Below are 12,464 nucleotides of genomic sequence, written 5' to 3'. Positions count from 1 at the left end.
TGGACATGCCGCAGTGTTTTACAAATTTTCTCTTCATGGATTTCTTTGTGTTTTTTCATTTAAAAGGTAGAAATGGGTAAAACCTTGTAGATTTTGGGGTGCAAAGACCAATCACAACATTAAAAAACATTAAAAACTCAATTGGAAAATTGAAGAATTTTTAATATGAAATAAAATCCTAGAAAATCCATTAACAAAAAAACAAACAAACAAAAAAACTCATTTTAATAACATTAATTGCAGTGTTTTTTCCCCCTTATGTTATATTTGTATTCTGGTTCAAGAGCAGCATATTCTAAAACATAAAGATGATAAAAAATAAATAAATTGAAAGTGTCATCACATAGAATTGGTAATTTATGCTAAGTCTTAGTTTGCAGGAAACAGAATTCATAAGGCAAAAGAGTATTGGTGTGTACACGGAGTATATCTTAATAAATTCAGTGTCTGCCAACTAAGGGAAGGGAACAGGAATTGTATATTGTCACCTTCTCTTTCAGATTTATTAAGATTCATAGGAAACCAGTAGCTCAATTTTATGTAATGTTGAAGGGGTTTAAGGGGTTGTATGGTGAATACAACAAAACCAGAACAAAACCAGTAACAACAAATGGGAACTGACATAGGACTTTTACCTGCACAAAGAAGGAAAACAAACTACACAGATTCTTCATGGATACCACTTTTCTTTAGAGTTTCTTTTTCTGGTCACCACTCCTGGCCATGTTTTAGCTTCTTTTCTATATCTTATATATACCATAAAATCAGTAAAATAAACAGAGGCATTCAAGTTGGTGAAATTTTGTACCAGAGAAGAGGGGAGTGTTGTTTCTTTTGTTTTGTTTTTGTTTTGTTTTTATTAAACTCTTTTGGGAGTTATCAGTTTATATTCATGACTTTGTGAGTCTTATTTAATTTCTCAGAGGCCCCAGTCCAGCAAAAGTTGCATTGCTTTCAATAAGTGGTGTGTCTGAGTTAGAACTGAAAGCCACATTAAAACTAAAAATAGACAATTATCCAGAAGAGGCCTCCCAAAAGCTAATCTTGTCACATTGTCATGTGACAAACTTCTTTAGCAACCTCCATGTTGTGGGAGACTGGGTATTTCATTTCCTTATCCTAACAGCCTTAATTTAAAGGAAAGTGCATTCACCATTCAGATGCGTGATGGGAAAGGTGCAACACTGCATTGCATCCTTCAGATAATCTCTGTATTACTAACAGAAGGAGGAATTTTTTGATCCTCTGAATGCACCTTTTTCCACTACAAGGCTAACTTCAATCTTCTGGTTGGTACTCAGGGATCTTTTATGTGAGACACTGCTATCCCCCTTTCCTAAAGGTTTAGGAAGGACCTTCTCTAAGGGGCCCTCAGGGGCCGAGCCTGGCCTCTCCATCTGAGGAAAATTACTTTCCAATTTTTTCTGATTAACACAAAACATTTTAATTTCCATTGTCTTCTTAATACATATGCTCTGTGAAACATCATAATTATGCATTTCAATTTTAAAAAGAATATGTTTAAAGGAGTAGCAACACACTGGGAGGCAGTGAGGTATTCTGGATATTACCATATAAATCACTGAACCCCACTTGGTTTCAAATCCACATCCCTGTAAATATTTTCCCAGGGTATTACAGCATCCCAGGAAATACTCATCTATTCCATTTCCTTCCCTGTTTATGACTTCTGTAAAGGTTTATATATTTTTTAAGGTAAGAAATTTGTGAAAAAAAAACTTTAGTTTTTGTTTTGTTTTGTAGCTTGTCTATCTTGTAGTTGAACTTAGATTCATTGTGATTTAACAGCTGAAGATATTTATGCTTGGAAAAGTGTATCTTTTGTGAAAGAGAAGAGCATATGGATTTGTGAAGATAAAACAGCTCAGCAAATGGCAAAAACAGAATCGAATATATTGTTAGACTTTAAAACTCAAAAGGATTTCGAAGTCTCATGCTGACAAACTTCGATGCAACAGGACAAATCCCACTTTTCTTTGTGGGAACAGAATTAATGTGGGAACTCCCTGCCCCTCTCCATCCACAGCAGAATTGGTCTTCTTATGGTAATAAAATTCAGGGTTCTGGTCTTCATTAGGTACATCATTGCCACAGTGAGGATCATTAGTTTTCCAGCTTTCATTTTCCTTAACCTCTTTTTGTTTCTTTCATTTTTACTTGACTTTTTGGATGTAGCTCTTCTCTGAGTTAGTCACCCTCAATTCCTTTCACACCTACTGGAAAGAAATATGTTTTTCAAGGATATGATTCATCAGGGCAATTTCAGATGTTTGACTGAGGTTTAGATGAATCAGGACTGAACTTAATTGACCAAAACTCTATTGACTATAGCAGGAATACAGAATGGCGAGTTGTGATGGAGATGTCTGAATTGCAGGTATCACCATTCAGCCTGCTGAAATTCACTCTTCATTGTTTTCTTCACAGGGAAAATTAATGCTGATATTAATGAGCTATTTCTGTGGCACTCTAGGGAGTTTTCTCTGCTTCAGGATGCCTGTCAGTTCAGGAAATTTATAAGAGTTTGCCTGAAATTTGCAGTCAGACACTTTTTGGGACATCTGAGAGGGCCAGATGTTTACTCTAACTTTCTTGCTTTCAAAGCTGAGCTTAACCTGAATGTGTTATATAAATACCATAAATACAGAGTGCAGCAGGTATGCTTTTCAGTGTCTCCTGTTTTCTTTGCTTTCTTATCTCTTCCTCTGCCCATGAAGTTTACACACATCTCCAACTTCTATCTTCTCTGAAGAATATTGCCATACCCTGGACTGTTCCTGACCTCACCCATTAGGGAAACTGCTCAAGCAGTCTTACATCACCAGCTTGGGAATCCTTAAGCCACAAACCCACTTCCCTGCCACGAACCCTCACTGGCATCCGACCAAGAGGAGTGGTTGAGAAATAAAAGTTAAGTCAAAGCAAAGGATTTTAGATTTCTCCTGCCTTGTTTTCCCACCTTCTATTTATCTCCCCATCTCTCCTCCTCTCCTAGCTATTTCATAAGATTAACAGCTTGCATAATTTTTCTTTCTTTCTTTCTTTCTTTCTTTCTTTCTTTCTTTCTTTCTTTCTTTCTTTCTTTCTTTCTTTCTTTCTTTCTTTCTTTCTTTCTTTCTTTCTTTCTTTCTTTCTTTCTTTTCTTTCCTTCCTTCCTTCCTTCCTTCCTTCCTTCCTTCCTTCCTTCCTTCCTTCCTTCCTTCCTTCCTTCCTTCCTTCCTTCCTTCCTTCCTTCCTATTCCTTCTTTCTCTCTCTCTCTCTCTCCCCCTCTCTCTTTCTCTCTTTCTCTTTCTTTTGTTTCTCTCTCTTTCTCTCCTTCCTTCCTTCCTTCCTTCCTTCCTTCCTTCCTTCCTTCCTTCCTTCCTTCCTTCCTTCCTTCCTTCCTTCCTTCCTTATTTCCTTCTGTTTCTTTCTCTCTCTCTCTCCCTCTTTCCCTCTCTCCCTTTTTCTCCCTTACTTCCCTTCTTTTCTCCCTTCCTTCCCTTCCTTCCCTTTCTTTCCTTTCTTTCTCCTGCTTTCATTTGAAAATACTACTGTAGCTCATGAACTGTGTCATTAATACAGTGATTAACTCAATTGTATAGCATGGTCCATGACCCTTCTCTAGCCCTTCTTGATCATGGTCATATCTTAGACCACTTCCCCTGAAGCAAACCCAACTGTGTCTGCCTAACAAGCTCTGTTCTAGCAAGCTCTGTTCCCATGTTGCTCTTTACAATGAGTATTGGGTCATTTGTGAACAATCTTCTCAGTTCCAGGCAGGTAAACTTATATTCTTAAACTTGAAGACTAGTGAATAAGCTACAAGAAAGACTGTCCTGATTCTTTATGCCTGCTACTGCTTTCCCAGCATTTTTTTCCTGAGTACAGCACACTGTTTTCTGAAAAAACAGAATTTGAAACAAAAAGTATAATTTGGAGTCTCTGCACAGCCACTGGTTCACCACCTTCCCCAGCACAAAGCAAATAATCTCAAATTACCCTACATAAATAAATACATCATAATCAGCTAGAGAAATTTGTGGACACTGAAAACATGCTCAGTACAAGCCACTACAAATCAACTTCCACTGCTAAAGGAAAATACTCTTCCAGTCAAATTCTCTGGGGGGAAATGTTCTTCTCATGCATGGGATATTTGGAATGGTAATGTTTCAACCTAGGATAGCATGCAATTACCTTGGAAAAACTTACTTCATTTTAGCATAATCTTTGACTTCAGTTGACCTCAAAGTCTATGTAGATCATTAGGAGACTTTTGAGACACAAGAGAAAGTTCTGGATCCAGCTTTGTATTCTTCTTATTTTTTCTGTATAAAAACACAAGCCTATTCTATCACTGTCATGAGGCTTCCTTCAGACAACACCACCAATATAGAAGATGGCAAAACCTATGTTTTTAGTTGAAGTGTTTTTTTGTTTGTTTGTTTGTTTGTTTTTTGGTCTGTATTTTTAAATTAAAATATCACATTAGTTGAACTGCGGCTGATTATGAATAGCTCCAGTGAAGAGTATCATTCATGATTTACACCAGTACAGAGAACTGAATTTGTCTCTCCCAATCTTAAAGTGATCAATTCACAAGTAATTGTATCACTTTGTGGTGGGTCCTTTTGTTTTGTTTTGTTTTATTTTTCTTTTCCTCCCCCCCCCCCCCACCCCACCCCCATGCATCTTTGTGTGTGTGTGTGTGTGTCCATATCTGTTTTGGGAGCCTGCAGTAATCTTGCTATAATCTCAAATCCCAAAAATACCACAAGAAAGACTGCTTTACAATATCTCCCAGCTAGCCAACAATAAATAATTCCTAGGAATACCACAAGGAAATTGAATTATGGTTTGATTTCTCAAAAAAGAGATCTGGACGAGGTTCAGATAAGCAAATAATGTTATGGATGCTTATCTGGAATAGATAGATATATCTCTGGGATGTCACTCATGACCAAAATGACCAGAAGACAAAAAACAGAAATTGAAAAATACATCTCATGTGTAGTTAAGGTTTTAGAAAGAGGCATATTTCTCTTCAGGTCACCAGCACATTTCAGAAAAACTAATTAATTTTAGTCTGTTTAATTGTTCTGTTTCCCTCCCTTTCATTTTTAATTTCCCCTTTATATAGCTTGTGAGCCAAGAGTTTTTTAAGACTGTAAGGTTAAGTCTGAGTGCATGGCATATATAAACCAACATTTCAGCAGAAGGATTTATTTGAGGGGGAAAATGCAGGATTTTCCAGGTGCAGACAGATGTTGAAGATGCCTGCAAAGCTTTAATAACCTGACAACAGTAACTTTAAACCTGAGACTATGGAAAGGCAGTGAGAAAGGGCAAAACACGACACCAATCTGAGCTTTGCAGCACTCATGAGTTTCAGGTGGCAGAATGACAATCTCCTCATGTTGTGTCAAGCTACTGTTTTAACCTTTTGTTCTGACCAGGCATAAAATGAAAATGGCTCTTGTTTGCTCATGAAGCTGAACTTTGCTTAGTTCTGCCTCAGCTATCCCAGGTGCTGTCAACTGTTTTCAGACTTGTTTAACTTTACAGCCTAAGCGCCACCTATTGGTATTCTTTTCAAGGATACCAAGGGTACCCTTTTCAAAGATACTGACTTGTTGGAATCTGAGTAATCTTAGTGCACTTGGCGACATACATTAACTCAAACAAATTTAGTTGTGTTTGGCTATTGTGCTGTAGGACAAACCTACACGTGGAGCTTTGTGAGACTTACTGACCAGCTTCAGGGGTTGGAGAGGCCAAGGCAGCTGCTGGGTTTGAGACAGAGCACAAAACCACCTTGACTCTTTGAAGAGGTCAGAATGGCTAGTATGGCCAAGGGTATGCTATGCAAGCAGAGATGGCAACAGAGCATGATGATGCCTTCATCCCAGTGTCTGCTTTTCCAAGGCATACTGCCCCTTCATATCTGCTGTCAGAGCCAACAGAGCCAATCAGCTCCTGACCTGATTTCTGCCAAAACCATTGCTCAGAATCAGTTGTGCTTCTTTTTGCATGAAACCGACCAAGAAACCATCATGCAAGTGAGCTGACAAAGCAGAGAGACAGAATTGGGGCAGACTGTGCCCCCTCCTCTGTGCCTCTGCAGCTTGATGTGGAAGATAGCCGGCAGCCAGGTGGATGCTCTAGAAAGTGCTGGTCAGAAAAGAGGGGTGCAGGGACTTATGACAGGGTGGGTATGGGAGTGGGCAGCTCCATGTCAATGAGCACTGGGATGTGGGGGTTCGGAGCAGCGGGTCACTGAGGGCTAGGTGGGGCTTGGGGTGGTGGTTTGGCAGATCTGAGACCTGGGGTGGAAGGGTTGGATATCTGGAGAGAGCAGTGTAGGTGGGAAGGAGCAGACCCTGGTCTGTTTTGGTAACTGGGGTTATCATGGAGGTCTGTGACCTAAGCAGGCCAGAAATAAAAGTTGTGCATCTTCCTGTGTGTATATTCTCCATCCTCTTCTTCTATGAGAAATATGACAGCTTTTCCTAAAAGCTTTTGCTTGAAGGCCTGGTTGTTGGAAGTGGGTATCTTTGAATTATTGTGCCCAGTTCCTAAGTTCCCGTATAAGGTGATGACCTGTAGTAAGTAAGTAGTACTGTATGAGAAACAGCCACAGGAAATGTTGATTTACTACAGGACATGACACATGACATTTTGAGCAAATTTCTAGCAGCACATTTGGGTGTGTTCATCCCAGGGCTGCCTTGTTAATTAAGGTGAGGCTTTGGATGTTTTCATACAGGCCACAGACTAGACAATATGCCAGTCGCACACATTATTCTTCCAGATAAAACCACAGCACCTAAGGCGTAATATTTTACTAGACAAAACAGGAAAAACTAATCCTGGTTTTACAAGCAGGGGATTGAAGAATAGTTCCTTAGAAATTACCACATCCATTCAAGTGTTTTAAAAATGATCTGTGCAGTGATCTGTGAAAGGAGTGCACAGTGGTTCTGTGGAAAGTTTTATTTCTATTTATTTAATGTGATCTGTATAATTCACTTAGGTATTTGCTTCCTGTGATCAATGACCATAACGTAGTAGGGATGGCTGTAAAATTCTTTTGTTATATGACATAATTATGCACTTCATAGTACAAATGAAACTAAATGTAATTTTATTATGGAACAGAGCAAGGTGATGTTAAAAGGTTAGTGTAAAGTTGAAAAGTCAAAAATTTTAAAGTTGGGAAAAAAAACACCTTAGTTCTGTGTCTTTTCATATGAGGATTATAATATAATTTTTAATGTCATACTCTACAGCATTTTTTCCATCCAGTGCAAGGAACAGGCAGTTCTCATTTACTTAGCAGTTATTTCAGTGGTGGTATTATTTCCCACTGTGTCTTTTATGTATGTTCTCTTAGGCTTTTCTATGTGCTCATAACTCTAAAACATGAAAATACTCTGTGATAGTTATTTGGGGTAACTTCAGAACTTCCCTGTGAGGCATGGTATATATTTATGTATTCTCCTTGCTTTACAAACAAGGATATGAGACCTGCGCAGGGTAAGGTCAGAAGTACTCATTAATCTCACATGCCAAGCCCAAAGTATCTACAGACTAAACTTCTTTGTCATTTTATGCAGCATTTCTTTCAACAACTCCAACTGATATGCACTGTTGTTATGAACGCTCAGATTTTTTTCTTCATATGTACATCTTAAATATATGTATTTATATATACTGCCTAACTGATGACCACCAATGATTTTTTTTTTTTTGTTTATGAATCTACATAGCATGGTCATGGCTGAGGTAGGGGTGAGAGCTGTTCCCCATAATGTCAGCTGCCTTAATGGAGTACATCTTTGTGACAGCCAACTTGTGATTCCAAGCAAATGAAGAGAGAGCTTTCAAGATCCTTTTGTTTCATAATACAAGCCTGATGTATTCCTGAAGCAAGTCTTTCCTGTGCACCAATTTCTTTCTTAGGCTTAGAAAAAAATATTTTAAAATGATCAGACTGAAAAGTTACTTTCAGCATTGTACTAACTTCCACATTGATTCTGAACAGAAGAAACCTTCAGATCATTTTCAGAATATTCTTGATGCATAAACAAATGATACAAAAGCTATGAGAGTAATTGATAATTGCATTAACATGTGGTTTGCCACTAGATATCATGAGCATTTTGACAGTCAGGAAATAGTGAGGCTTGAGGAAAGAAAATGATATGCTAAACAAAGTGTTGTGCCCTGGTGTTTAAGATTTTGACCCATCTCCTTCCTCCTGTTCTGTCTCTTTCACACCTTTAGATCTTTCTACAAGCTACCTTTGTATGATGTGCCCTTCCTTCCCTGCATCTTCAAATGAGAAAACTTTAATTTGTCTAGTGCATATGACATCCTATGATCTCCAATGCATATGACTATGATATTCCCCAGATATAATACAAAGGTCACTGTGTCCCACAACACTGTAAATATTGGTTACAACATTGTATATTTACTTCCAGTAATTAAAAAGTCTTAGCAAATATTCCTTCTCTCTCTTTGTAATGCCTGAACTGAAAGACTTAGAACAGCATTAGTGTACAACAGTAGTAAGGACGGCCAAAACTAGGAAATTATAATCTGTCCTCCTATTTCTGTATCATATATTAACACATATCTGATGCCATGTGGCATACTCAGCAGGGTCTTTAGAGGATGTATCTCAGATTTTCTGTCACATTTTAACAAAGAAGAAGAGTGATTTGCAGGTAGGCAGATTAACCAGAAATATATAGAGAAATCTGTCTTTTGGTCCCTCGTTTGTCCCAAACATTTGCTGCGGCTGCAGGAAAGTCATTCCATGGCCTTAACCTCCTGGCCATAAATAGAATCACAGAATCACAGAATTTCTAGGTTGGAAGAGACCTCAAGATCATCGAGTCCAACCTCTGACCTAACACTAACAGTCCCCACTGAACCATATCCCTAAGCTTGCTATATTCCCCTCACATGTATGGATACATTTGAGGATTAATGCATTAAGATTATAAAATTAGATTAATGCTTTAAAGATTAGAAAGTATTATGATGTATCTCAAACAATGTATTGGGAGGTCCCAATTGACTGGCGGCTAGCAAACATGACGCCCATCTACAAGAAGGGCCGGAGGATAGACCCGGGGAACTGAAGACCTGTCAGTTTGACCTCAGTGCCAGGGAAGCTCATGGAGCAGATTATCTTGTGTGTCATCACGTGCCACTTGCAAGGCAAGCAGGCGATGAGGCCCAGTCAGCATGGGTTTAGGAAAGGCAGGTCCTGCTTGACGAACCTGATCTCCTTCTATGACAAAGTGACGTGCTGGGTGGACGAGGGAAAGGCTGTGGATGTGGTCTACCTTGACTTCAGCAAGGCTTTTGACACTGTTTCCCACAGCATTCTCCTCAAGAAACTGGCTGCTCTTGGCTTGGACTGGCGTACGCTTCATTGGGTTAAAAACTGGCTGGATAGCCGGGCCCAAAGAGTCGTGGTGAATAGAGTCAAATCCAGCTGGAGGCCAATCACTGGTGGTGTTCCCCAGGGCTTGGTGCTGGGGCCGGTCCTCTAATATCTTCATCAATGATCTGGACGAGGGCATTGAGTGCACCCTCAGTAAGTTCACAGATGACACCAAGTTAGGTGTGTGTGTTGATCTGTTCGAGGGTAGGAAGGCTCTGCAGGAGGATCTGGATAGGCTGGAACAATGGACTGAGGCCAACTGTATGCAGTTCAACAAGGCCAAGTGCCAGGTCCTACACCTGGGGTGCAACAACCCCAGGCAGAGCTATAGGCTGGGAGAGGAGTGGTTGGAAATCTACCTGGCAGAGAAGGACCTGGGAGTGATGGTTGATAGTGGGCTGAATATGAGGCAGCAGTGTGCTCAGGTGGCCAAGAAGGCCAACAGCATCCTGGCTTGTATAAGAAGCAGTGTGGCCAGCAGGGATAGGGAAGTGATTGTCCCCCTGTACTCAGCTCTGTTGAGGCCGCACCTTGAGTACTGTGTTCAGTTTTGGGCCCCTCTCTACAAGAAGGACATCGAGGTGCTTGAGCGAGTCCAGAGAAGGGCAATGAAGCTGGTGAGGGCTCTGGAGAACAAGTCCCATGAGCAGCAGCTGAGGGAGCCGCTTGTTCCTCCTGGAGAAGAGGAGGCTCGGGGCGACCTTATTGCTCTCTACAGGTACCTTAAAGGAGGCTGTAGCGAGGTGGGGGTTGGTCTGTTCTCCCACATGCCTGTTGACAGGACGAGGGGGAATGGGCTAAAGTTGCCCCAGGGGAGTTTTAGGTTGGATGTTAGGAAGAACTTCTTTACTGAAAGGGTTGTTAGACACTGGAACAGGCTGCCCAGGGAAGTGGTTGGGTCACCATCCCTGGGTGTCTTTACAAGACATTTAGATGTAGAGCTCAGTGATATGGTTTAGTGGAGGACTGGTTAGTGTTAGGTCAGAGGTTGGACTCGATGATCTTGGAGGTCTCTTCCAACCTAGAAATTCTGTGTTTCTGTTGCAGTCTCCCAGCTCAGAGCCAGCCACCTATTAGTCTGGCGCAATGGATTTGCGTGTTCCTTGCACTAGCTGTTCCTTCACCTCCTCTTCATGTACAAGGACACACATCTCTTTCACGCTCCTTCAGGAGTAAACAAGCCAGGAGAGATTAAAGCCTCTTTCTTCAGGTCAGTAAGATCCCTGCCTTTGGTTTCAGTGAGAATTCAGGCCCTAAAAACTCAAGTGTCTTCTGGACAGTGTTTCTTCTGGTAGGATGATTTCATTTCTCTTTTGAAGGCTTACAGGGATGTAGTAGCAAAAGCAAAGGCATAAAACGGTACCTGAGGCACAGGCTACTTTTCAGCCTGCAGCAGACTACAGGTATGATATCATCCTTTATATCATACCTATATCATATATCATATCAAGAAATGTAGAAAACTGCCTGTTGCTTCTCGGGTTTAAAGTTTTCCCTTAAAAGGTGTATGCAAAGGTGTAATCAGCTTTCTGAGTACAATTCTCACGTATACATGAGCATTTTCCTCTCCCCTTCCCAACTTGGAGTGCAACACTTTTCATCATACTGTTATAAATTCCGAGTCAACTTAGCTTTATGAGGTTTATTTATGGGGTTAATAAAAGGCAAGTAAAGACCACTGGGTGCGCGGGGAGTCTGGGCTCCTCCAACACGCACACACGTTACATCAGGCGGCAGCTTTTTCTGCTCCTAGGCTAATACATGTTCATTACTACTTCTAGTAAAGGCAGTGTTATTATAATTAGTTCCCGGATTCCAAACCCTCCCACTGGCACATGCATATCAGTCCCCGGTGGTCCCTCTGGGGGTCTCTCATGCTGAAGGCTCATAGTCTTCCTCCCAGGTTTTGTCCTTGTCCTTCTCCTTTGTCCATCTTGGCTGGATATCAGGCTTGCCTCTAACTCTATACAAAAAAGAGAGAGAAGCACACCTTTCTACTCTGTCAGCTCCTAGGCTAACACATATTCATTACTGATTTTTAAAAAAAAACAAAAAAACAGGGTTATTATAATTAGTTTCCGGAATCCAAACCCTCCTACTGGAGCATGCGTAACAGTCTCCGGTGGTCCCTCTGGGGGGTCTCTCATGCTGAAGGCTCATAGTCTTCCTCCCTCTGGTCCTTCTCTTTTGTCCAGCTTGGCTGTAAGAGACTTGTGCAGCATCCCCTGCAAGCTTTGTCTTTTAGTCGTTCTTCAGCTTTCCCTGTCTCCTTAGTCTCCTGGCCAGATACCAGAGACTTGCATAGTGTCCCATGCAATAGTCATAATAGTTAGCAGCTATTCTGAACCCCCCCAGATATGAGAGACTTCAAGTAAAAGCCTACAAATACATTTCCCTTCAAGCTCTCTATTGACACGAATTGCTAAAACATTCCTTTGCAAGGTACAAGAACTACATACATGTACATTAACCACTCTTTTTCTTAGACTTGTGCTTATAGAAGGGTCTGTAGGACAGAAGGTCACATTCATCATACCATGCAGCCCTAGCATTGTTCCATACTGCCACAGATCAGATGAACACATTTCACACCACTGTCACTGTTGAAGACAGGGAAAAACTTCTGAGCTCTCCCATAGGATTGTCTGAGGGCTTCTCAGAGAAGGTAGCGTTCCCAATCCCCCGTCCAGTATCCTTTTCTTGCATCCCCCCGGGGTAACTGTACCTGTTGCTTCCCTAAAGTGCCTGTGCACGGAGCATGGGAAATAAACAGGATGAGCTCAAGGTCTGCGTTCGGACACAGGGCCACGATCTCGTTGCGATCACTGAGATGTGGTGGGACAGCTCACATGACTGGAACACAATCATGGAGGGCTACGTCCTCTTTAGGAGAGACAGGCTGGGGAAGTGAGGAAGTGGGGTTGCCCTTGTGTGAGGGAGCAATTAGAGTGTACCCAGCTCCAGCTGGGGGAGAGTGATGGACAGGTGGAGAGCTTGTGA

This window comes from Anas platyrhynchos, chromosome 3, assembly GCF_047663525.1.
Source record: "Anas platyrhynchos isolate ZD024472 breed Pekin duck chromosome 3, IASCAAS_PekinDuck_T2T, whole genome shotgun sequence".
NCBI lineage: Eukaryota > Metazoa > Chordata > Aves > Anseriformes > Anatidae > Anas > Anas platyrhynchos.
Note: the sequence above shows the minus strand (reverse complement) of the source record.